Source organism: Eubalaena glacialis, chromosome X, assembly GCF_028564815.1.
Source record: "Eubalaena glacialis isolate mEubGla1 chromosome X, mEubGla1.1.hap2.+ XY, whole genome shotgun sequence".
In the NCBI taxonomy this organism is placed as follows: Eukaryota; Metazoa; Chordata; class Mammalia; order Artiodactyla; family Balaenidae; genus Eubalaena; species Eubalaena glacialis.
This window is the reverse complement of record NC_083736.1, coordinates 105,402,370-105,429,421: the sequence shown is the minus strand read 5'-3', so window position 1 is coordinate 105,429,421 and position 27,052 is coordinate 105,402,370. Positions and strand designations below refer to the sequence as shown.

General features: G+C 34.6%; 1 non-coding gene and 1 pseudogene across 1 annotated transcript; both read right to left on the bottom strand.

Moving 5' to 3' along the window:
- The window catches only part of LOC133081879 (ferritin light chain-like), a 35,522-nt pseudogene extending 13,573 nt beyond the window's left edge, over positions 1-21,949 (bottom strand).
- On the bottom strand, positions 21,724-21,852 carry LOC133082805 (small nucleolar RNA SNORA35). Its single transcript, XR_009699024.1, has one exon. It is a non-coding gene; the product is annotated as a small nucleolar RNA SNORA35 (small nucleolar RNA).
- Positions 21,950-27,052: the final 5,103 nt, after the last annotated feature.

The window sequence follows — 27,052 nt, the reverse complement described above, 5'->3', positions numbered from 1 at the left end:
GTGTATATATATATATATATACACACATATGTATATATATTCTCTCTCTCTCTCTCTCTGTCTTCTTTTTTAGACTACAGAGAGTTAAAGGTAAAGCAAAAGAGAACTTGACTCAGTGGAAATAGGAATTTATTGCATTAAGAAGCTAATGGATATATCCATTCCTTTGTAACCAACTGTGTTAATGATAGTTACAAAATAAATGAATAAATGGATCAATGGGTGATTAAATGAGAATTCTTTTTTTTTTTCATGTTGAAGCAATACCTTAGGAAAAACACTGTGTAAAAGCAGAGAGGACAGGAATAAATTTGGAGATTAAACTAAATTAATTATTTTTCTCTCCATCTTTAATTTCTCCAGTTAAACAATAAGCAGGGAGACAAAGTATCCAAGAGCAACAAAGTGAGCATATAAAACAATGATAGGTGATTCTGAGATAAAAAGTTCAGAAAAGATAATAGAGAAGCTCAGAAAAGATCTGGGACAGTTCAAACGTATATACAGTAGTAGAAAACAATCAAATGGATGGAACAATGAGATAATTCATTTTCTTGTACAAAGTGAGCTAAATGAAGGTAAGTTGGCTGAAATTACCATGCAAACAAAAAGTAAATGCATATTTGAAATAATAATGAAAATATGAAGAAAGCCAGGATGGAAAAATCATAATAAATGTGCTATGATTCAGCAAGTTATTTTTGTAACCTTAATTAGCAGGTCAATTCAAATGAGTAGAGTTTTACACAGTTAAAACTTGGGAAGGTACAGTATCTTCCAAAAGAATCCAGTCAAACCAGTGAAAGGAATTTAAGAGGCAGAAAAGATTTCTACAATGTGTAGCCTCATCAGTCTCCTAAAATGGCAGATCTAGATATAGCTCCTCTAGGATTTTTAGTAAACCAATTCATTTACTAACATTTTTTGGCTTGGTACATGAGGTAGTTGTAAAATTATTTGTAAAAATATAGTAAAGGAACACTTAGTCTATGATATGTGCCGAAATTACATAAGAACTTGAGGAACAATGAAAAAAGTAACTAATAACCATGAGATGAGCATATACAGCAAAAGAATATTAACATAATTCATTAGCAATACACTAATATGGGTTGAGAACACATTGAAGGAGTGTAATTAAGAATAGATATTAAAGTAGCCATTATAACACATTAACACATTTTGGCTAACAGATTGGACAGGTGGTTTGCCAGACCATTTAACACATCTAAAGAAGTAGTGTAATGGCAAATTGCCCTCCTAGCAATGTTCAGTTCTACAACCTAATGCACACAACTCAAAATGTGTGTCTTGTTAGGTACTTAAAAAATCTAAGTACATTACCCTCTAAGAAAAATCCTTAGCATTGTCACCTATCAGATTGCATTCAACCTCATAATTCGCAATTTCCAGGAATTGTACCCGTGACCATCTGATTCCTCATCACACCTTATTTACTTACTAGGTTCATGAAAACTGCCTCTTTGTTTCTTAGTTTTTCTTTTCTTTTCATCTCCACCGCTAGTCCCAGAAACGTGTTTTGTAGTTCCTTGTAGTACAAAACTCAAAGTAATCAAACAATAAATTCTTGCTATATCTCTCAGTTAGACATTAAATATTTAAATAATTTGCATTTCAACCTCTGTGGGAAGGACATGAATAGGCAGGAGACATGCAACACTGATACCACCTTCTCCAGGAGCGCTTCCCTGACTGACTCCCCCACCTGGAGGCTGGATTCGGAGAGCTTTCATGTGCTCTCAAAGCATCCTGGGCTACTCCTGCTGTAGCACTTCCAACACGGTATTTTAATTGTATGCTTACTTGCTCACTTCTCCCAATAAAATTTGATCTCTTTGAGGAGAGGGATTGAGTCTTATTTATCGTTGCATCTGCAGCTCCTAGCACAATACCAGACATTAGATACAACTTTATTAAATGAATAAAAGAACAATATGGATAAATTTTCAGTGCAAGTTAAAAAAAAAAGGAGCTCACCAATAAAAAGTATTCTACAATTACTTCAATTGAAGGGCCATTATCAATGGTTCTTTAACTTTTAATCCTTCAAAATATAGGATTATTAAACATCTAGGGATACAATCGTGTATGACAAAGCTTTTGATCTTAAAAATTTGTGTTTAGAAATGTCACGGATTACATACTTCGAAATGATAATATTAATCAGCATTACTAAGTAGCTGTCATGAGTTCTGTTATTAAAAGATACATATATATTTATGTTTTATTTTTAATTTAGGAGGTTTTAGAATCTCATGTGGAATTAGTTACAATAACTAATTAGTTTTAATTAATAAGCAAAGAGCAAAATACTCCACATGCATTTTTCCACATAAATTTTAAAAAATTATATTCACATTTTCATCCATAATAAGTTGGAGCAATAGATTTTCTCATTCAATCCACTGCCTTCAGATCGACAAGATATTATTAGTCAGATTTTATATTGAGAAAACCTGAAGTTCAGGAATATGAATTCACTGACTTCAGGTTACACAGCTAAAAAGTGTTGAAGGGGTGTGAGGCAGACAGGCCCTAAGTCTTCTGTGCTCTTAGGCAGAGTTGGGTAGAGAAGCAGTAGTAGAAATATTTTAAAAGTGTTAATAAAATAAAAAGCATTTGCATTTTATTTTAGTATGCACTGTGTATACTCAGGAGTCAGATTGATCTTCCTATATTGTGTTTCTTGATTAGATTGCTATATTTAATTGGGTTTTCTTTTCCAGACCAAGTGGTTATTAATTTATTCAACAAATATTTATATGGATGCTCATTCAAGCCCATGGGCTGTGTTAGTAGTTGGTAAAGAATGGTGAACAAAACCTGCATGATCTCTGTACACTTAATAAATAAAGAAGAAAGAACAAGAAGAAACAGGAGATAGAGAATGAAAAAGAGGAAAAAGAAAATGGACGTAGCTAAATTCTATCTGATAAATGGGAAAGCGGGTTAGGAGCAATATGCATGAAAGGGGTGAGAAAACTAGCTTAGAATCCAAGTGATTTTCATATCATTCATATGATAGGCATAAATGTCTTGGGTGGGGCGATCAGCTTGCTTTACTCGTAACACCGCTCCCTACCCTGATGAAATCAACATTTCCTAATACTGGGTACTTCTCACAAAGGTGACCAAAGAGGAAATAAAGAGAAAAAGAATTAAACTCTTTGATCTTCCCAGGAAGGAAAACAGTTACAAGTTTTTATACTAGAAACAACTAATGCTGTTTTCATGATTTAAATTAATTTCTAATAACTTAGTCTAGAAGTTTAACCTGAAGAATAAAATGATTGACAGAGTAATTACTGAAATGTTTTGCATATGCTCTACTAGAATTGATGTATGTGACATATTAAGGAAAAAAAAAGCCAAGAGACAAAGAGGCTTCCAGGAACCTAGACTATTTCATATTATAAGAAGGTAAAAGGCAAATGGAATTTTAAGGAATGGATGATTATAGAAAGATTTCTTGATGATCTGATGTTTTTGATTCATTAAGTGTCTTATAGTAATATTGATTTAGTAATCTTTATATATTTGCTTAAATTTCTACAATAAATAATTTTGCTCACTTAATTTTTACTAATTCTGAGGCTCAAGTCACCTTTTCTCTCTAAAACCTTCCCAGATGGGAAATGATCTGGCTTTCCTCGACCTTTCAAGATACATTTATTCTTATCACACACTTTCTTATGTGGTGGTTATTTGTGCATCAGCCTTATATTTCTTCTCTCCCATATTAGATCATAAGCTCTGTTTGGCTCGTAGGTTTTTATCCTCCACATAACAGGTGCTCAAATAAGACTTGTTGGTTCTCTTATTCTTGCAACAAATACTTATTGAGGACCTGCTATATGCCAGGCATGAAGAAACACAATGTGTTGAACATATTCTGACATTTTCTTTAAAACTATTACACCACAATTTTGTTTGATAATATTATAGAAAATATCCCAATATTTCAAATAAGCATTTATTAAAATTCCTCTTTCCCTATAAGCCCATTTTCTATCTCTATTCTGTTTATAGGTTCACTCAAATGTACTTTTGTTATTTTTCTTTTCTATAATATCTTTTTATTCATCTTTTGAACCAAGTCCAGGTCTCTTAATAAGAACTTCTAAATATATATTTTGCTATTAGATGTCTAAAAGTCCAGCTTTTGGTTCTTAATATAAGCAAGGAGATACCAAAATAAGAATAACAAAACAATTTTCTAATTATGAGGACTATAGTCATGATTGGAGCAAGTATATTTTATATTTGGAATTTTATGCAAAGATCACACAGCTGTCAAATCAAACTAATTCATTCTAATACTCTAGGAAATATTTTTTCTGTTTCAACTTAAGGATATAAAATCAATTTATAATTATTGAAGTAATAGATTCTCATTGTAAAAATATTGGAAATTATAGAAAATTTTTAACAAGGTGGTTAAAGAAACATCCATTTAGCTGATCACAAGATGATATGTTCACCAATATTATCATGGGGTAAAATCATACTACGGAGATTTTAATTATCAACTGTAAATAGAGAGCATCTGATGTGTCAGCAAAGAAATATCAATAAAATGATAAAAAAATCATAATAATTATATTCTTCCAAATGTGCTTTTTATAGTTCTATTAAAAGAATTCTTCTGTTACTGAAAGCTAACTTTGACTACCCATGTGAAATTTTAACAAACTTTTAATCTAAATAAAAGAGGAATAAAAAATGTATTATAAAAATAGAAGTATGCAGATTCCAGTTATGAGTTTGGAATCTAGATTGTGGAATTGAAAGTTCGGAGGCAGGTTTAGTACAAAGCTTGAAATGAAGAGTTAATAAATCTACATGAAGCACAAAATTACTTTTTAAGAATTTGTGTTTTACCCTCTGACTGTCTGTCAATCTCTATTATGTTCACACTGCACGCTCTGGGTATTGAATAAAAATATACACAGCCCATGCAATGAGCACATCCTAGAGCCAAGTCCAGCTGTGATATAAAGCTCAAAAGGTAGTATCATTTGGTCAAATTTTAAATGTTAAATAAATTTGAAATGATTTATTCTGAAAGTCGAAAATTTGGCCAAAAGACTATACTAAAATCTTAGCACTTGAAGAGACCATACTGAAGTAATCTCTTACCCTCTAGCCATATCCTTTACCCTTTCCCAAACCATACCAGACAGATGAATATCTATTCCAAGTGCATTTCAAAGATATTTGGGAACAACCTGGGATAACTCTTATCAGAATTTACAAACTGTAATAAGAAATGCCTTTGTTTATTACATCCAAATTAAATTCCTTGTTCTGCAGACTAAACCAAAAGTGGTGTCATGGAAAAAAATATTGGACATGAGACTAAGAAAACATGAATTATACCTTATAACTATGTGACAAGTCAGTTAAATTCTCTGTGCCGCAGTTTCTATGCCTGTAAAACAGGGATAATAATAACAAATTTACATATTTATTATGTGAAAGGTTAAGGGACTTTACACATGCAAAAGTAGTCTGTAAACTATAAAAAACAAGCAATTATAACGGATTCTTTCTCTGGAGTAGCAATACTCCAGTTAATATCACCATTTTCTCCTCTTCATAGGTCTTATTTTCTAATCCTTTCATCATCTCTGTATCTCTTCTCTGAAATCTTTTCAATCTTTTCTCTTACATCATTATGCAATTCCACCACCCTGAACTAGACCTAAGATTTAATCAATTAGTTGGCTGAGGTCTATTTTTATTACTTATCATTCTTACTTCAATAAACATGCAAACTGGTTGCTTGAGATATAGCTGTGAACAAGACAGATAAGGTCCTGGCTACCATGGAATTTACAATATAGGGACAGGGAGAGAGTCAATAAGGGAGTGAACAAATAAGATAATTTTATATAGTATTCGTGCTGTGAAAAATAAAACAGATAAACATGAGAGGTGAGGGTGAGTAGTTTGGATGGGGTCATCAGGGTAGAATTTTTGAGACAGTGATGTATGACCTGAGACTTGAAGAAAGGGGGGGATTAGTCAGCTGAGGATCTGGGAGAATAGTGTTCCAGAAAGAGCATCAAATGCAAATGGCTTAAGGTGGGTGTGAGCCACTGAGGCTGGGGAATAGTGAATGAGTTGTTTAAGAAAAAGCTAGAGAGAAAAGCCTGGGACCCTATCATTAAGGTGTTTGAAGTCATGGTATGATGATAAGAAGGCATTGAATGGTTTTAAAGATGGAATGATGTGTTACAACAAACTAAAAAACCAACCTTCAGAGTTACCCAGTGATTTCTGAATCCTCTCAATACATTCAACTGAGTATCAGATGGGTTTCTTTTACTTTGTAAATGATCTGCAAGTTGGACTTTAGGATTTTCCTTTCATCTGTGTTTAGTAAGCATTAATTAGTTGTTTATGTGATACTTTGCAATAGAGTAACGACTGACATTAAATTTAGTCAACTTAGAGATCTATGCCATCCGTTTTGCCCTCATTCTCCAGATACGCCAAAAAAGACTGACAAATCAGTCTTGTGCTATTTCCATTTCATAGGAAGTCATGCAAAATGACAGAACCACTCTGTATGTGGATAAAACCATGTTTTATCCTACCTCTCACCTGTCATTCAATGACGAAATGATTGAATGATGATATACGGATATTTTAAAAAATGAAAGAGGAAAGCCTAAAAGACTACCTTGTTTTTCTCAGGCTGCTACAGCTACAGCTAAAAGCCCTGCTGACATCCTCTCCCTTCCCTGACCCGTGCCCCACCTATGAAAAAACAAAGCCTTCTTTCAGAGAAAAATGCAATTTACAGTGCAATAAATACTGTGTTTCTCTATTCTAAAAGAAAGACTGCTGTATCATATTGTATTGGGAATAATCAAAATAAATTAATCATCAAGAAAAAACCCCACAAGAATAAAAATTACTATTTGCATTGTTCGCCGGTAGACAAAAATGACAAAATGTGCTCCCAACTGTTAATAGTTTCTGCATAATATTTGGATAGTATTGAAAGAAAACCTGAATTTGGTAAGTGAAAATAGAATATCCTCCCAAATGCTTGAAAAGTGTATTAGGCACTATGGATTTAGTACTGTAATTGTCATGATCATATGTGGAAAACACATGAAATAATTGGGGAAAAAATGGAGAATATAATGCCTGCATCTGAACTGATGTACTACTAGTCCCCTGGAGCCAAGGACTGTGGATATTTTAGGGGAACAAAACTCGCCACCCCAAAATGTCTCTTTGGCATGCAGATTATTTCAAGCTGAAAACAATCAAGGCCCAAAAGACTCAGGAAGAAACTTTGACCTTCCCCCTAACTGCCTAAAAGAATTTAGATAGAGGGCCTGTTCCCAGAATAGAGCTATGACCAGAGATAGCTGCAAAGAATATGGGCTCAGTGTGACGGCGGTGGGGGGCAAAGAGGGCCTAGAGTTCAGAGTCCACTCTGTGTCTCATTGTTTCTGCCTGGCCCAGTAAATATTTATTTACCAAACGTTTTGCTTTTCCATCTCCACGTGAATTGCCTTCCTCCCCTTTGAAGTCCCAAACCACTACCCTCAACATCCTCTTTTGTCTTTAGCTGAAGACAGCATTTAAGGTGGTCTCTGGGGCCATCTCAGGGAGTTAGTTTCCTGAGTATCTCTCATGTATTCAGGAGGTACACATGTTAATAAACTTCTTAACCTGTCTTTTATTATAGGGGGTCTCAGCCAAGAACTCAGAATGGTAGAGGGAAAATTATTTTTCCTTCCTTACACAGACTACACTGTTTTAAGACATCCCTGTCTTGGCACACGCTATTTCTTCTGTCTGGAATGACCTTTGACCCTTTCCATGCTTGGCCATCTCAGAGTCATCACATAGAGCACTGCTAGATATCATGTCCTCTGTGAAGCCTGCTCTGACAGTGCCAACCATTCCCTTCTCTACAGTACTTGTGGATCTCATACGTATTCCATCATTGCCTTCATGCCATTTTATTTTCATTATTTGTCTGCATATCTCTCTCCTCTGTGAGACTGGGAGCAATTAATTAACAACAAATATAACTGAATCTTTTTTGGGTCCCCAACACCTGGCATAGTGCCTGCATACAGTAGGCATTTAGTAAACTATTACTGAACTGAGCAGTGTTAAGCAAACTACCTGTAGATACCTGAAGTTGAGGAAAACAGACATGCTGATTTTAAAACAGAACATAAAAACCTTTGTTCATACTGGAAAATGAGAATCAAAGCATGTTGCCAAAATACTGTTTCTCATCCACAATCACATTTTTAATGACTCTTCTATGTTTGTTTTGTAAAAAAAAAAAAATCTAGTGACTGATATATGTCATTCAGAAATAATCTATATTCACCCCTTTTCATAAAAGTGGTTTTGTCATGATTAAATCTGATTTATTGACCTGAAATTGCATAAACCACCACAACCTTCTGCATTTTTATAATCCTGCCTTTTGCATTCTTATACTACACATTGCATGCACATGCTTTCAACTGTGTTACACTTGGTTGTCTGACTTTAAATAATTCTTCAAGATTCCCTTTAAACTTTCTTAAATTCTCCTGACTTTGCCCTTTATACTTTCAAAGTCAGCTTCCAACTAGGGCAGCTTGTTTCCCTAATTCTTTGCCATTCATTCGTGGTTTTGTTTTTTTTCTCTCTCCTTCCTTCTTCTATCTCTCTTGATCCCCCAGTGGCTCCCCGGGGAAGCTGCTGACTGTTTTTCAGGCTTTCCATTGTATTTTCTCATATTCATTATTTTCTCCTCCATGGGGCTATCGCCTTCATGCTGTTTTCTTAAGGCACGTTTTTCTTTACATGAGCCCTAATGTATCTATTTTCTTCCATAGTTTCCATTCCTGTCACCACCTGATATTTATATATATTTTTTCCTCTGTTACTTCCTGAGCTTCCTCATACTTCCTTCCTCTCTTTTGTAACTGTCAAGTGGCTTTTTGGCATTCAATAGAACAGGGACAATTGTCACCAGCTCAGAAATTCTTTTGTCCCCCAAAACAATAGAGGTATTAAGTGCTGCCTTTTCTTCGGCTTTTCTATGGGCTGTTTTCATATGTCTTTCCTCTCCAATTACTCACGGTCTCTTCCTGAAAAATGCTGTATTCTGGTTCTCTCTGCCTGAAATGTTTTTCATAGAGAATCTACTTTGGGGATTATTTGAGCTACCATTCTCTGTTGACTCACCTTCTTCTCAATGTCTGGCCCATACCCGAGGCCCGAGGCTGCTTACATCACGACTATGGACTAAGCACAATTAAGGAACTCAGTATTGAGGACTAAAACTTTATTTAGTATGCTCTCACTTTTCATTTATTTCTATAACATGTTGCCACCAATTTTTAATACTTTCAATTCTGAGAAAAGAATTACTTCAAAGCCTCTAGCAGTACTTATTTTATTAGCAGGGGCGTGTAACTCTTATCTACAAAGGCTCAAATACCAAAACCTTCAGATCCTATAAGCAGGTGATATGCCAAATTAATAAACCATTAAATAGGAACAACATATCTAATTTTCAGGGATACGATGCTAATCTGATTAAAGTGTGAGGGGAAAAAAATTAAACGGGAACAATTCAGTGTGTTTAAAAAGAAACAATAGGCCCCAAATGGAGTTACTTGTGCTAAGCTCTATGCCAGCAAACCAAGACTTAATACCTGACCTAACCACAGTTACAACCACCCCCAGGAATGTAGTCTTAACTGGTCAGTTTGGAATTTTCTAGTCAGAACCAATAAAATAATCTGCCACATAGTCTCCTTCCGTCCCCATAGGTAGGTTACCTAAGACTGAAATAATCCACTCTTTCCCCCCCTTCTGCCTATAAAGGGCTTCCATTTTGTACAACTCCTTGGAGCTCCTTTCTATCTGCTAGATGGGATGTGCTGCCCTACTCATGAGTCATTCAATAAAGCCAATTAGATCTTTAAAATTTACTCAGTTGAATTTTGTTTTTTAGCAAGTAGTTCTAGTCATCCTCCTATGTGAATCCAGGAGACTCGTGAGGTGCCATAGATAGTTTCCATGCACTTAAAATATGACTTAATGAAAGTTCAGTTACATATAACTTCTCCGAAATGTATCTATTGCCTAAAACAAGGCAAACTCACACTTATCTCCCACTAGCTACATCGATTTTTGAACAATTTCAGCTATTCACTTAGGTAAGCACACGAGCTCCCAAACTGTTCCACTAACTATTGATATAATTAGAATTGTGTTATATAGCGAAGAGAATAAGCCTCCAAAAACACTGGCTCAAAAATTTAAATCTAAAATCTGCTTTCTTTGCACCTTATAGAGCAGTTATTTCTTGGCTGGCGCTTTGAAGGGTTTTTTTTCTCTGCAAGACTGAAAACTAACAGAAATTTTTTTGTTTGGTTTAGCAGCAAATTGCCTGAAATTGAGCCAGCCCAAGAACATGCAGTTAATAACTGTCAGTCCTTGCAAGTAGCTCTGTATTCTAATTAACTTGCACTTTCATAATTTCTTAGCAAAGTTCCTTTACACTGCAAGGTTTTTCCTGTTAAAACTGATTCATTTTGGTTCTGCAAAGAGGACAGAAACTCAAAGCTCAAAGGCTCTCCCCTACCCTGATCCTACCCTGTACTATCTAGGTTAAATCATTCAATTTGTCTGTGGTTCATATTTTCATCTTTAAAAACCAAGATGTTAATAAATAATATGTGAAGGCTGACAAAGCATTATGGCAGTGAGAAGTCTGCATTAAAAAAACACCAGCACATACATTAAAGAAGACAAAATAGAGAGTCAAAGTAATCAATATTGCTTCATCCTTTTCTTTTTTTTTTGCTTCATCCTTTTCTAAGACACAAATCAGTAACCTAGCTTCTAGGGCCCTTGTGAACACTAAAAGAGATCTGTTTTTCAGATGCTCTGTAAACGGCAGCAACTGATTTATCCAGAAACATCATTTATATAGAACAAAATTGTACACAGAAAGGAAGCAAAAGTAATATGTTATCACAAAGGTCACATCCACTTCATTAATAATAGCATTGTTTCTCCTTTTAAAAAAATCATGTCTCCTAGTTTCTAAATATTTTCTTAGAAAATGGGTTCTGTTTTGCAAAATTCATTGTTAAATTTCTTTTTCGTGATTTACTCATCAGTAACACCAGTATGCAAAAGTTGGGGGTTAATTATCAAATCATTGTGGTGAGCTAAAATTTATTGTTAACAAGAAAACAAATGTGTGTCAGTGGAAAACTGAAAATTCATGAACAATCCAAGAAATCTTTCTACAAAAAACTAATCTGTTAAAAACTAATTTGCAATTATACCACAATAAAAAAAGAACAAATCAGAAATAATATTAATAGATAGTATATAGGATCTATATAAACATGACTATAAAAATCTACTGATGATCTAAAAGGAGATATACATATGTATATACATGTATGTGTAGATATAGATATACATATATTTGTATATATGTAATTTTGTTATTGGATTATGTAGTGGACATCAGTTGCTTTTGTCTTTCCAGTATTTTCTCCTCCCTTTTTTTGTTACCAGTGTCTTCCTTCTTTTGAGGAACTCTACTTTCGCTAATCTGTATGGTTCTGTGGAAGCTCCCTCCCCCAACCAGAGGAGGCTACTCTCTCAGTCTGGGTCTATAATAGTACCTTAGCCTCTTGGTCACTCTAATGATCCTAGGGACCATGATTTGATCCACATAAGTCAATTATAGTCCTTCTCAATTATTCCAAGGTGGAAATTAAGGGAAAGCATTCTCAATTCTCCTGGATGATCATCTGTAAGGATAGCTCTCTAAAGATGATAATAGTCACATTTCCTGACACATAGAACAGTCTAAGAGAATGAGGATAGCACATGCACAAGAGCTGAAATAAGAAGTAAAACAATGGGGTAAGGGGGTGGTTGTGACACTTTTCAAATTCCAGGATGCCATCAATTCCAAGTCCTGTACTACTCCTTACCTTATTTTAGTTTGGATATATGAGCCACTGAATTTGCCATATTTAGTTAAGATGGTTGGAATTGTGTTTCTAAAAATAGAAAATACTAATTTGCATAAAACTAATATGGTTCAGTACCCTAAATTACAACATCATACACTTTTCTAAATAAACTTGGAACCTAGAAAAAAATGTTATCATTTTGGTATAGTAACCCCACAAACAAAGCAAAAACCAAGAAACAACCATTAAAACATAAGTAAATACATTAAAAAAATGCAAAAAAAATATGTCCCATTTATTACTCTGAATGGCATCTACCATGTTATATATAAAATACTAACTTGTATATTCCCACGGTAGTTTCAAAGTAAGACATTTGCTCAGGTTTTTAAAAAGTTTTGATATAGATATCACATAGTATTAATAAAAAAATTCAGTTAAAATTCTCCACTTGAATTGTATCTTTTTTTCATGTAAGGTACAGTAATAAGATCTAAGCTATGAAAATGTAGACTTGATATTTCCAAAGATGTATAAATATTAATGCAGTTTATTTTATCACTGCCTGAATGAAGTCTACATCCTGATGGAATGGGATAATATTCTTTTTTAATGACCTGTTTAAATTATCATCTACTGGGAAATAGTTATACTTTGTTCTTGAGAGCAATTTGAACTTTATTGAAAGTTGAAAGTAATTATTGAAAGAAAATTAAGTTTTCCCTTGTTGATCTTATATGGACAACCACTTGCATCTAACCAAGTTTGGAATAACAAGAATTTTTTTTTTAATTTCAAAAGCTAATCAATTAGAAAAAAAAACCTTCAATATAAGAGCTAGTCAGAAAATCACTCTCAATATTTCACTCTCAAATATTCACCAATTCTCAATGTTTCAGAATTGGTTCTTCACCTTTATTTATTTAAAAATCTTTATGTGAAACCAGATTTATTTATTTGGCCACACCTCGAGGGATCTCAGTTCCCTGACCAGGAATTGAACCTGGGCCACGGCAGTGAAAGCCCGGAATCCTAACCACTAGGCAAACCAGGGAACTCCCCCATTCTTCATCTTTAAATGAGACTATACTAACCAAAGTCTCCATATCAGAAGAGGTTCCAACAGAGTATAAGGGCCCTGATTTCATGTTCTTAAATATAAGGACTCAGCAAAAGCAGAAAACAGTTTTATGTTAGGAAAAAATATCTGAGTCTATTTGTGAATTTTATATGCCAATGTAGTCAGGTAGCACTTAAGCAGAAAATCTACTACCAATGAACACTTAATCCTTTGACTTTAAGAAACAAGGAGAAACAGAAAGCACAATATAATAATAGGTGATGTAACTGAAATGCATAAGGTAGAAGCGTTCTTTTTTTTTTTTTTTTTTTGAAGAGTCCTACTTTTGAAAGGGGTTGAGAGCGCTCTACCTCCAGGCTGTAAACTACTTGAATGCACAGAATATGCTTTTGTTTTCATTGTATTTAGCATAGAATCTGGTATCTATTAAGTCTTCAAAAGATGTTTGTGTGACTGCACTGAATATCAAATTCAAATAAGTTTCAATAATTTTTAAAATGTGCATAATTTGTTACCAAAACTGCAGCTGTTAAACATTTGCTCTCAAACTTCACTGCGACATGGCATAGCCTGGGAACACTCTGTGACACTCACCTTCTGTGAAGAATGAGATTGGAGTCTCATAAGATCAAAATGTGGATACAATTCTACCTGTGGTCTTGTAAAAGATAAGATGTTATTGACAAAGTCTTTAATGTTCCACTTGCTAATGGCCCATCTGTGTACTTCCCTCTAGCCAGAGGTCCATGCCATGTAGGAAGCCTCCCTTGATTGTTCCTACTCAATAATCACTCCTAATGATATTTATGTTTCACCTTTTCATTCAAAGTGAGAGTAAAATATATTTAAGCAGAAACGTAGAGACTGATGACATCCAATCCTACATTCCATGGTTCAGGGATGCATTATCAACAATCAATTGAAGCTAATACTACCTGCATTACTAGGTTGCTAAGATGGTTACCATTAAGAATAGAGTATGCATGGAAAATACCTTGCACATATTAAGGGTTATATAAGTGTTGAATAAAAAATGAATGATAAATTTATATTTTAATTGCACTATTATGATATACCACATTCACTTCAAATTTCAGTTTTGAGAATCATGGAGTTCTATAAAACAATCTAACTTCCTGGCTTGAGCTTAACCTGTAATACACTTCAAACTTAAGGACAGGAAGATTGTAAAATATTTTGATCATATATGAATCTTCTTACATTTACTAATAATTCTACAAAAATTTTTCCAAGTAGCATTATACAAAGTTCAATATAAAATTAAAATAAAGAATCTCAGTCATTTATCACTATTTTTGTCATTGGGTGTACATTTTACCATTACAACATTATAATCTGTGAACAACATATGGCTTAAACATTGTGTTGTTTAGAAGAATAGATGATATGAGAAAAGTATCTTGCATTTCAAAATACTTAAATTTTGAAACATTACTGCTTTGTTCTACCTTGAAGAGTTTTAACAGTTTCACTGTTCTGAGAGAATTCTCAAGCCATTGATTACAATCAGCTGGTCAATCTTCTATCCCAACGAAATCAATCATGGTGACAGTTGCCACTCTGGCCTCCTCCCTGTATTTTCGAAGCATGGAGGAGGACAAGTGAGCACCTGCCTCCAAGATTTTAGATTGGAAATATTTCTTGAACAAATCAGGATTCTTTATACTATGGCAGAATACAACCTTCTGAAAAAGGCTGGGTGGGACTGCCCTAACAGATGTGTCAATGCTCTGATCATGTTTTCCTTAAAAAACAAATTCCTCACATAATTTGTAAATGGAATTTAACAATATGTACAATTTAATCATCAGGAAATGGCTTTTAGATGTTTATGTCACATTGTTTATCACAATAGAAATCAATAAAAGTTTGATCAGAATATTCATAGAGCTATTTTTTGTAACAAGAGAAGCCATTTATTTTTCTTTTCACAATAAAAATAATGTACAAAATGAATATTCATTTATGGAGCTGCTCAAGCAAAAGCAAAACCCAAAATATTAAAGATCAGTAAGGATATTAATTCTTCTCTTAGAATATTATTGAAACAGTTGACATATTATTATATAATGTAATGACATAGTATTACATAATGGCCCAAAACATATCACAAATGATCACTTTTAAAGTTGTACAAGAATTCCATTTACAACATATTTGATCTATGTATTTACTAACCTACAGGCCCAGGGAATATAACATCTCATGCCTCTGCATTTCAATAATGGATAGCGACAGATGCCATTAAATCCCTATTTGAAGGTATTAAAACTGATAGACTTTGTCCTTAAATTATGAATTTGTTTATTGTATTGAACTGTCAGGCTGTTTTGCTGCTGCCTCTCAACTTGTTCTCAGTACATGGTCAGGAAATGAGTAGGTTCACGTGAGCTCATCTGAGAAGGCACTCCCCATTTCTGAAATTCTATAAGTAGGCTTGTTTGGAAAAATCAGTGAAACATTCCATTTAATCAGTTATTTCCTTCTACATTAAAAAGACAAAATAATCTATAACTTTGTTATAGAGCCCAGTCAGTTGCTCTAAAACACCATAGGTGCAGATCTATCTTCTTATGATGCTTTCTATCCTAGAAATGTTTCGTATGGCATCAGGAAGAAAGTACCCATCATCCTGTTGGTCTCAAGTCAAATTCCTTTCTTTTTGTTCTTACACTCGCTCTCCCTTAGCCAGTCCTGGCTTTCTTCAATTGCAATTACAATGTCTTTTTAAAAACAAGTTTGTCTTGCTCAGGTTCTCAGCTTTTTGGATTGTCTACGGCTGGTTACCCCTCCAGATCTCAGTGTGAGTTAACATCTTCATTTTCCTTCTCTTGTCTTACACCTTCCAACAGCTCTGTAAGGTGTCACCAATCTCCAGAAGTTTGGGAATGAGGCATAGAATTTGGATCATGCTCTTATTTTGCCAGAACAATGATTAAACACACACACACACACACACACACACACAGAGAGAGAGACAGAAAATGAGTAGAGGTTTAAATTGTTTTTACTTCTACACCCTGAAATAATTGAGGCCATTTTCAAAAGAAATAATCTACTTTTGAATTTGGCCTTAATTTTAAAATACACTTAGAGATGCCTGTGGATTAATATTTCAGCACATTGTCAAGTGATTCCACATGTCTTTTATTTTTCCTCTTCCCATTTCCCCCCTTTTAGTCAGAAGTATTTGAAGTTTAAGTGTTTTGTAAATCAAGGGGTAGAATAGTCTACTATGAGTGGCAGAATAAAACAGATTGATTTAAAATTCACGAGCAGTATATTTGAAAAGACAGATTCTCAGTGATTTACTTACAACTCTATTTTCAGCTCCTATCAGTTTTCAGCTGTTCATATCTCTGATTTAATGCTTTATGTAGTTGCTTTAGTACATTTACAGATTTAAATGTACAGGAATATGTATTTCTGAAAAAAATGCACTGAAAGTTTAAAATTTTCAGTGGGACTACCTGTAAGGTTAGTAGAAATTTCTTAGCACTTGGAATTCACTTGGAATATTTTCCTAAAAGGACTTCAATTTTCCTTTTCATGCCTAACCATGCAAAAAGTAAGGGGAAACCCCTTACAGCAATGTTTACACCATCCTAAGCAAAGTTACAGCACGGAGAAAATTAATACCCTCAGTTCTAAATTTCATAATTTGCTTTCATTGCAGCAATCATTTATGATAAAACATCTATTATAGCTCCTATTTCTTCTGTTACTTCTGTTTTTCATTCAACTATTCTTTATAAAATCTTGACTTGTCTCCCTCTCATCCCCTCCCACTATGACCATGACCACCACTAACAACACTGACAGCAGACAGGTGAACTTGCAGCTGGGTTTAAATACATCCTGGCACTTCTACCAAAAAAAAAATCTGTCTCTGTTTAATGATGCACCAAACGTAAATGAACTAAGTAGCAACTTAAAAGTTGTTAATATTTGATCTTGTATTTTATATCTACTATATTGAGAAGACTCAGAATTATTTGTGGATATTACACCACAATTTTAAAGGACAGAATAAATATTAGACCAGTAAAATTTTTCTCCTGTTGCTCAGATTCTTTTTAGACTGGATCTACCTCCAACTTCTCGAGTTAATGGAGTGGAGGATCCATGTGCATTATCAAAAGTGATGTATAATCCATTCTGATGGTTTGGGCCGCTTTCTCCACTCTCTGCGATAGGAAAAACTGCCAAGGCAAGTGGGCCTACAGCCTTGGACCAGCTGGATTCACATAAGACATCTCAGCTTCTTTGAGGTGGTACAGTTCCTTGTGCAGGTGCTACAACTTTACTCCAGAGAGCATGATCTCTCCTTTTAGGTGATTAGAACTGGGAACAAGAGCAAGCTTTATGATATCAGAATGGGTAACAGGCCTCAGTTGTGAGAAGTGACAAAGGAGACCAGTGCATGGTATCCAGGCTTCCCAGCTGAGCTGTCTGAAGCCTTGGTTACCTGTAGCATAATGGTAGTTTTCACACTCTGAAAATATGCAATGCCAGCTTCTCCTGCAAGAGTCCCCCACCATTCTAGGGTTGCATCATTATCAGAGGGAATGAAAATATGGTCTTAATCCAGTTAGGAAATAAAGGACACTTGCTAGGAAAAGTTTCAAGTCAACACAACAAATATTTGCTGGTTTGGGTTAACTTACCTGCAAGAAATGTTCTTTTTTTGTGACAGAGAAGCACATGATCCCAAACCAGTTACAACTATGTCCCTGGAAACATTGGTGATGGAAGTGACATTTCTGTAGAAGTTAGAGCAGGAAACGAACTTTAGAGATCCTTTACATAGCCCTTAGTAGAGTACCTTGCACAAAGTAATCTCACAATAAATAACTGATGAGTGGATGCATCAAGTTCGCTCCCTTTTTACAGGTGAAGGAAATAAAGCCAAAGGGAAGATATAATTTACTCAATGACATAAAGTTGACCAGTGGCAGAGCCAGGATGAGAGACCAGAATTTCCAAGTCCTTAGTGATTATTCTCTCTACCATACCCTTCTTTGTATTCAGTCATTTCCACTGTTGATTGATCAGCAGTGAACTATAATCATATCCATCCCTAGAAATTTGTCCATGTGACCTCATGCCTGCAAGGCCCTTTAACAGAGCAGTAGCTTAAACTAGGCTTAACAGCTCTAGTCTACATCCATTTATCTCTCTGAATTCCAACACTGCTTATTGCCTGTACCACATATTTAGAATTTTAATACAAAGAATTATGGATTATTTTGCAATGATTTCACATGTATTTCTTCTGTCATTTAATAAGTTTGCATGCTCCTCTGGGTAATGGACATTTGCTTATACTTCTTTCACATATGTCAGCATGTAACTCTTAGGTTTGTATGGGTACAGAAGAGATCGAATAAGCATGTAACTTAGAATCCAAATTGGTACACTCTTGAGAGTCAAAGAAAGTATTCATATTTGCTTGATAAGTGTAAACTGTGACTATCCTGGACAAACTGGAATGTATGATCTCCCTAACAGCAGTTGACTTGCTCAACACGTGTTCAATTAGAATCATTCACCAATGATTGTATAATTGTCCAACTATGGGATACTGTTTATAGTTTACCGTATTACACTGAGTGGAATTATTTCTAAAGTAGTAATCACCGAAAAATCATGAATATTGCAGAATTCTATTTACTGAATACGTATATGTATGTGTTATTTGTTTACAAGTTATTATGAATATTTCCACAAAATATTCATTTGTTGCCTTAAAGTTGTAAGGGTAAAGTTAAGTGCAAAACTTCTGCTGGTCCAGTTTTAATCATTCCAATATTGAAAATGTGGCTAAGAGTGGGAAAAATGGCATTCTCTCTATTTTCCTGATGGTAAAATATGAAATCTCATGACTTTCATGTGGGGTAGGTCGGGCAGGGTGCTGTTAGGAGCTATGGACAAAAAGGCCTAAATTTGAAGTTTAAAAATAGATTTAAATTTAAACACTCTATTCAAAAATATCAAGACACATCATGATTTAAAATTTCTTTTGGGATAAAACATGGAGGCATTAATAAAGGAAACAAAGTCCACAATAAATTTATATACAAAAAATGACTGACTAAAATTTTATAGCATTTACCCATCATACTATATACTAACTTAATGAAAAAAAATCTTTACATTCATTTGTTAAGAAATAATCAAACAAGTTTTTTGATACAATTTTCATTTTCATACATATAAATATGTATTTTTCTCTTCAGATATGTAACAAAGGTTCAGACATCCCAGACAGAACAGTCCATAGTTTCAATTTATTAATATTGCCAGATTAGAGGTTTAATGATAAAAATTCCCTGAAGCAGAATGAATTTTAAGCACTTGAACAATGGCAGTTACACCATCTGCTCCAGATAGAAATTTGCTGTCTTGACAGTAATAAAGGACAAATAGGCAAAACAGATACATCAAGCCAGCAAGAGGGTAAATGCAACAAGGGAAGAAGCATTTCCTAGATAGATTGCTTTTTCTTTTGAATACTACATTCTATACTAAATAAAACTTCATTCAACTATAAGCAGATGTTTATCAAAGAGAATTCATATTCATAATCTTTATCACAAAAATCGTTCTATATTATGAGAGAATCTAAACAATCATACTTTGCCATTCCTCATTCCATTCATTTCCTAAATAAAATTAAAGTACACAAACAGGAAAAAAAAAAAAAGCAAAAATAATCACATGGGAAACAAAATAGCATGTTGCCCTTAGGAAAAATGCTGAGAACAGACATTATGTTGACAGATTCTCACCTACCCACACGGACTTCCAAGACAAGCCCCTAGACTACATTATTTTAAGAAATTGTTTTAAAAATCTATTTAAAAGACTGTCTTCCCACATCCTGTTATCAGTGTAATATGGGTGTATATGGCTGAGGAGGAATAGGGGAGTGTTCAAATAGCATTTGTTCTACATTAAAATAATAAGGGGAAAAATAAAACTCTGTATCATTATAACACATTAATTCACAAAGTTAGATCATATAAATATCTTGCCATATGTCTAAGAAAGAAGATATTTACTTTCATTTTTAAAAAAGAGGCCAATTTTTGGAACCTCAAGACAAGGAAATTTACATAGAGGCACATGGCCCATTTTCTACTTTCATTTCATATCACTCACATACTTGATGTTCAAACTTCTTTTATCTTTGGTTCAATGGTGGCAATAAAGATGACAGTTTGAAAGATAGTTGAAAGAAAGAAATTAAAAAATATATACTATATAAAAAGTCTATTCCTTATCAATTGTCAGAAAAAATGTGTCATAGTTTTTATTTCATTTTGTATTTCAATCAACAAGGATTTATTTAGTGCGATATATATTTTTCACTGATGTATTTCATCCCAATTGTCTGAAAACAGTAAAATTATAATAAGCTGCAAGTTGTATACTATATTACAATGTTGGTCTAATTGTCAGAACATAGCTATGACCTGAGGTTAGACCTATGAGCCCAACGTCCTTTCTGGCTGAAGGCCCTAAAGACATTTCCTGGGAAGGCAAGTTTACCATCCACAATGTTAACACAAAAAAAGTGTGAGGTCTTACTTCAAAATAATTATTTTCACTTAAATAACTTATCATGAATTCATCTCTCACAAACTAATCTTTTCTTGATTTTAAATGAGTTTTCAGTCTATGTTTTATTTGCCACATAAAACAGTGCCATGTTTTGTATGGTACTAAAACTAAGGTATTCAACTTTCTAGATCTTGTCTTCAAGTCCTGGTTATAAGAATTAATGAATGACTTCATAGGTAACTTACATGAATTTTTCCATCAGTAATTATTTATTGAACTTCTACTTTATGCAAGGCAAGGGGCTAGGTGCTGCAGTAAGTACTAAGATGTATGAGAAGATAGGGTCTTTGTTTTCAAAGAGTTTACAACTTAGCCAATAAGTTACCGACATAAATGAGTACAAAAAATGGGAAACTAGTTATTGTCAAACTGTGTAATAGAGGGAGAGGTTCAAGGGGGACTTGAGTATTCAAAGGTATTATGAAGGAAAGAAGGGGCTAGATCTAAATTACAAGAAATAATTGGGAAAGAAATTCTGTCAGCACTAGATTTAAATAGACTGTTAAACTATCTACAGGGAATGAAGAGGCAGGGGAAGGCTAGTTTGTCAGGAAGCTGGTAAGAATGTGGGGCAAATAAAATACACAAGAGCCAAAATCTGTAAGATAATTATAATCTATTTTTGTCACATCAAAAGGAGAAAACAACTTATCTCTCCTATCCTAACACTTAATGAGCAATTTGCCAGCGAATATAAATGAATTTATCTTGTAATATAATCACCATGACAATCTTAGATCATTCCAGTAGTGTCAAGCTTATTTTATGGACTAGGACACTGAGTCTAAGAGGGTTAATGTGAATTGCTAAGAGCTACACAGCTAGCAATTATGACGATAATAAGCAATAACGGTGATAACATTTATTGAGCACCTGCTATTAAGCTGATTCAAACATAGTCACTTTTATCTAGTAGTAGCAGAGACTGAGCTGCTTGATTTGTTTCTCCACCTCCTCACTTTTCTTAGGCAGGGTCCCAGGACCCAGGAGATATGTACCCACCTGCATGCAGGAGTAGCCCACAGCATGACTCTCCCAGCTTTGTGGAGGGATTTGCTTTGGCACTGCTCGATGCCCAGTTGGTCAAGGAGGAGCCCAGTGGGTCACTTGCCAGTGCTGTTGACAGTGGAGCTAGGGTCGGGACGCTGTGTTTTGTGCCGAAGAACCAGCTTGAAGGAGGGTGTGGATGGGAGACCTGAAACATCTCAGGATCCATTGCTTCATTCCCTCGGTATGGCTACCGCACACATGGGTCAGCTTCAGGTGAAGGAATTGTGAGTTTAGAATCAGGCAGGTCTGGGTTCAGAATCCAGGCTCTGACACTCACTAGCTATGGAACCTTGGAAACTCATTAAAGCCCTCTTGGCCTATGTTTCCTCATATGTGACTGTTGCGAGAGTTAGAAGAAATAACTCGTAGAGTCCAGTCCAGTAGGTGACATTAGTAGATGTTCAATCAATAATAGCTATTGTCACAACTAAACGCCTCCCACGTAACCAATGGCAATTATCTTTTTCTTTTTCAAATTACATTTGTGAGGAAATTAGTTAAACATTTTTAGATTTTTTTTTTGTTAATAATTCCATATTTTTCTACTTGTCTTATAATTTTCCCTTACAAAAGCCAAGTTGCTTTATACCTAATTGTTTATGTTGGCTTAAATGTTGAATATGACCATTTAAAATTGCCTAAAGTTTCCTGATGAGAATTTGTAGATCATTACTCTGAAATTATGTAAAAGACAAAGACACATTTTTCCTGTGTATCTGGAAGGAACTCACATTCTCCCAAATGTACAAAACAGAAAACTATCCATTTGATGTGCCTCCCATTTTTTCTCCTGGTTATGACTAAAAATTTGTCACCTCAAGCAGCCATTGGCAAATAATCATTATTATTTCTTTTTCATTATTTGCTTCATGAAGTCATTGATAAAATTCTATGAACCAGGCACTACTCTAAATGCAGAGTGTTCCTATTTAAAAAAAGCCTTTTTCTATACCCCTTCTAGTTTTGCCCTAGCCTATTATGCTGCCTTACCAAATGATGCCCCCTTGGGTGCTCAGCCATCCTGGAATTTGAAAAATGGTCTGGCCTTAAGTGCGTAGGACTGGATTAACTATAACCATTGCTATGTGAATCACCATTATCATCTCATCAACACGGCTCCATTGACAAAATCGATTAATCAATGAAAAAATAAAACAATACATTGTATACACATTGTGAATATTCACTTTTAGGAGATAATGCCAACTTTTTTCCCCTAATAGTTGTACAGTGTATACTTCTGCCAGTAATGCATAAGAAATCTAGTTGATTCACATTCCCTCAAATGCTTGGTTCTTTCAAACTTTAAAGATTTTATCAATACAGGAGGTATAAAATGTTCCATTTCCTTCTTGCCTGCCCTCCCTGGATAAGCAAGGTTCATTACCAAAGTTGAGGTTTAGAACTTTTCTTACACACCTGAAAGAGAATGGAATCAAATACGAGAACTTTCTCAGCAAAATGAGAACTACTGGTGATGTTCTAGGCCCTTGTTGGTGAAAGGTTTTTAAAAATGAGGAGGAAGAAAACAATTTAAAAGTAAGCAATACCTAATTTAAGAGTAGAGAAAAAGTGCACTCCCAAATTTAAAGTGTACAATGACGCTTATCTATGACTGATAAAGAACGTATTTTCCTGCCTAAAATTCTAGAATAATGGCAAATTGAAGAGAAAAATATGAATTCACACTTGTTTCTATTTTTCCAACAAAGGAGACTTATTTCCAAACTGTTGGTTAACCTGTTAGAATATAGATACTGTCTTCAATGTGCAGACTATTTGATGGATATAAATACAAAAAGATGGAAAATAACATGTGACAAACTGTTTATTAATTATGTGTTCTAATAGTTCACATTTTCTTTAGAAGACTATTCATTTATGAAGTTGTCATCCCATTTAATTCATCATGTAGAAAAATATGTGTTCATTATTCTACAATTTTGAAAAGCATTTGCAGTTTCCTAGAGTATTTTATATGTAAGTATGATTGCAACAGCCTTAATGCTAAATTATAATATTACTTCCAGTATGTATACTCATCAAAATGCAATGCTGTAGTAGAGATAATTCACCTAAAAGAAATTTAGTCAAGGTTTTTATCAATACTTCATCAGTGGTAGCCATTCTATCCCTATCTATGATGATGTGTCATTATTGTCTAACCATGTCCCAGTAAAATTATGTACGTGCCTAGCATTAATTGCAACAATATCATTCAGTGCCTCTTGTTTTTGTGGAAGAGGAGCATGTCTAAACAAACAAAAGTTCCTTAATATAAAGATAGGAAGATTAAAAAAAAAAACCCTGCTTTTCTTAAGCATAAGATAGATACTACTTAAATACTGCTCCTAAAAGGAGACCAAACTCACACTATTTAAATATTTGGTTCAATTTTTGGATATATGAAGCATTAGAGAAACATTTCTGCTGAAAAGTTAACTACTGGCATTATTAAAATCTTGATATTCTCAGTCATGACTAATTGATGCAGACCAGTGAACCAAAATTGTTTTCAGAATCCAACAAGCATTCACATTTTTACCTTCATTCTTCAATGTCGTGAGGGTGAGCTACTGGGCACTGCACTCTTTAAGAAGCAGATCTATAAGCTTTACTTTCAGACTGGCACTATGATCTAATGATAAGGTACTCTATCCATGGTCACTACAGATTTCTCTCAAGATAACTATATATTGGACAGAAAAGCAAAATGTCTCTCTTTTGCTTGCTTTTACTAATATCCTTCTCAAAAATTTAATCGATCAACCAGCAAATATTTATGCATATAAGATACTTATGTACAAGATACATGAATGCCTGGGTAAGGTGTAAAAAGACAAATAGACTGCTTAATGAGATGGAAGAGATAATGATGGCAAATTTGTGTACAATTCATCCCAATTTGTAAGCTCACTTCCTGAAGATTCTGAAAGGCTGAAATGCAGGCTTCATTGATTCCTCCCCTTTGTACCTGTATAATCTTTATTGCTCAGAGCACATGATTTGGCTTTCTGTAACATTCTTCCTTTTTTGTTTGTTTTTCCATAATTAATCGTATCTCACCAATAGGATTATAAGCAACCTGAGATGTCATAGATCCTAGCTAAGAGTTATCTGCAACGCCCACAATTCCTGGCATACTGCTCATCACATAGTAATTCTCCATAATTATTTTGGTTAATTAATCTAATATTTAAGGGTATATTATCCAGATAACTTAGTCTACTCATTCTTTATTCTAACCACCAGAGACTCAAGTGGGAGGAAAAAAGATAAAATTCACTGTTATCACCATCAACTACTAGTTCTGGACTCTTCTATTAGTCAAATGTTTACAGCAAATTGTGTGAAAACTGAATAATTTAGAGCAATAAACATCATCCTTTTCCTGTGATGGGGTACTTTGGTATGTAAATTGTAGTGTTTTGCTTTTTAAAAACTAGGTTAAATCATTTTAGTTCTAATGCAAACTTAAGGCACTACTTATTAATATGAAGAGTCAAAAATAATGATCTTGGATTTACATATTTTTCCCAAAAAATAAACTGAGAACTTTATGTTCTCCGGGGCGTGATATAAAGTATAATGAAGGCAGAACTACTGGATCTGTATTCTGCCAACTCCTACTATCCAAATTGCCACTGACCTTCTCCTGAAGGCTTTAGAGAGCCTAGCTATACTTTTCTTTTCCTCTAATTCAGTTGATATCCCTTCTCACAGCTATAACTCTGCCATAGGAAATCTCAATTAGTCAATTGTTGGAGAGGAGTAAAAAAATTATTTTTAACTGGCAGAATTCAATGTTGGATAGCAAACATAAAGAAAGTTGTCTGGGAACAAGTCATATGTTATAGTGTAAGGTACACAGAAACTAAATACAAATCATATTTACTCCTTCTATTTCATTTGTTTTGGTGCTCCCTTGGGAATTTAACACATAAATCAATTCCCTAAGCTTGGGAATATTGAGAAGTGACGATCTTAATTCAACTTTTCCTAAAAGGTTGTCTAGATAGTAGATGGGACATTAAGTAGATGATCAGATTTTAAAAGTTGTGGCTTGGAAGGACTTTCGTCCCACTAGAGTCCCAAACATGGGAAAGCTACCTAGCATGACACGACTCTATAGCCACCTGGTGGTAGGGGATGTTTGTTACGGGTGTAATCATTGGAGGGCACAATACCAAAGCATCAGAACTGAAAGATGAGAGATCCAGTCCCATATTTCTAAATACTTATAGGAGTTTCTCTTTAGAAGACCTGCTAAAAATATTATCAAAACCCCTTAGTCAGCATCTTCCTCTATCATTTCCATGTTGCTCTCACTTGGTCTACCCCACCTTGTTTCATTACTGAGTATAACCCAATAAGGTCACAGGCCGCATCAACTCTGCCTCATTCAATGCTCATTCGTTTCCAATCTTTTCATGCAGCCCTCCCCCACCCCCGACACACACATTTGAAATGCTCTTCCTCCTGCCCTCTCCACACTCTAAATTCAACTCCATCTTCAGTGCTGAGTTCAGAGACACTTCTTATACCTTATTACAACACAAGCAAATCTTACCCATTCTTCATTTCTTTTCCCTCATTGACTTTACAGCTTTCTTTCCCTAAGCTATCTTTTCAATGATCAGCTCTCAAGTAAAAAATTTTTCCCCATAGAATCACTCTCTTTAAAAATGTACTTTTTAGTATTATGTGTCAATTATATCTCAATTAAAAAATAGCGTCAGAAAGGGAAGTAAACTACAGACAAATTTCTAGAAGAAGGAAAGTGATGTGTTTGTACTGACAGGTAAATCAATGATGGGGAAGTGGCTGTCTACAATGGGAGACAGCTGAGATGGAAGTGGAAGCCATAGAAAAACTTCCTACCCACCTGCCTACTAGATATCACCCAGTGGGCATCTTAGAGGCAACTCAAATCCAACATGTCTAAACTAAATTTCTCTCTGTCCCTTTCCCCAAACAAAACTGCTTCCCCTCCTCCTGTATACCCCATCTCAGCAAAAAGTATCTCGTATCACTAACTGCACAAGCCAGAGAGCTGAGAATCATCCTTGGCTCTTCCTTCTCTCTCTTACTTGTTCACAACCAGTCACCAAGTCCTGACCCTCAAATAGGACAACTACTGTCAATTCCTACCACCCCATTCCACCATGTTGTCTGGGCACGCTGTCTTCACTTCCTTACAGCTAAACCCTCTCCAATCTGGCTTGTCTCCACTGCTACACAAAACTCTTATAAAAATCACCAATGACTT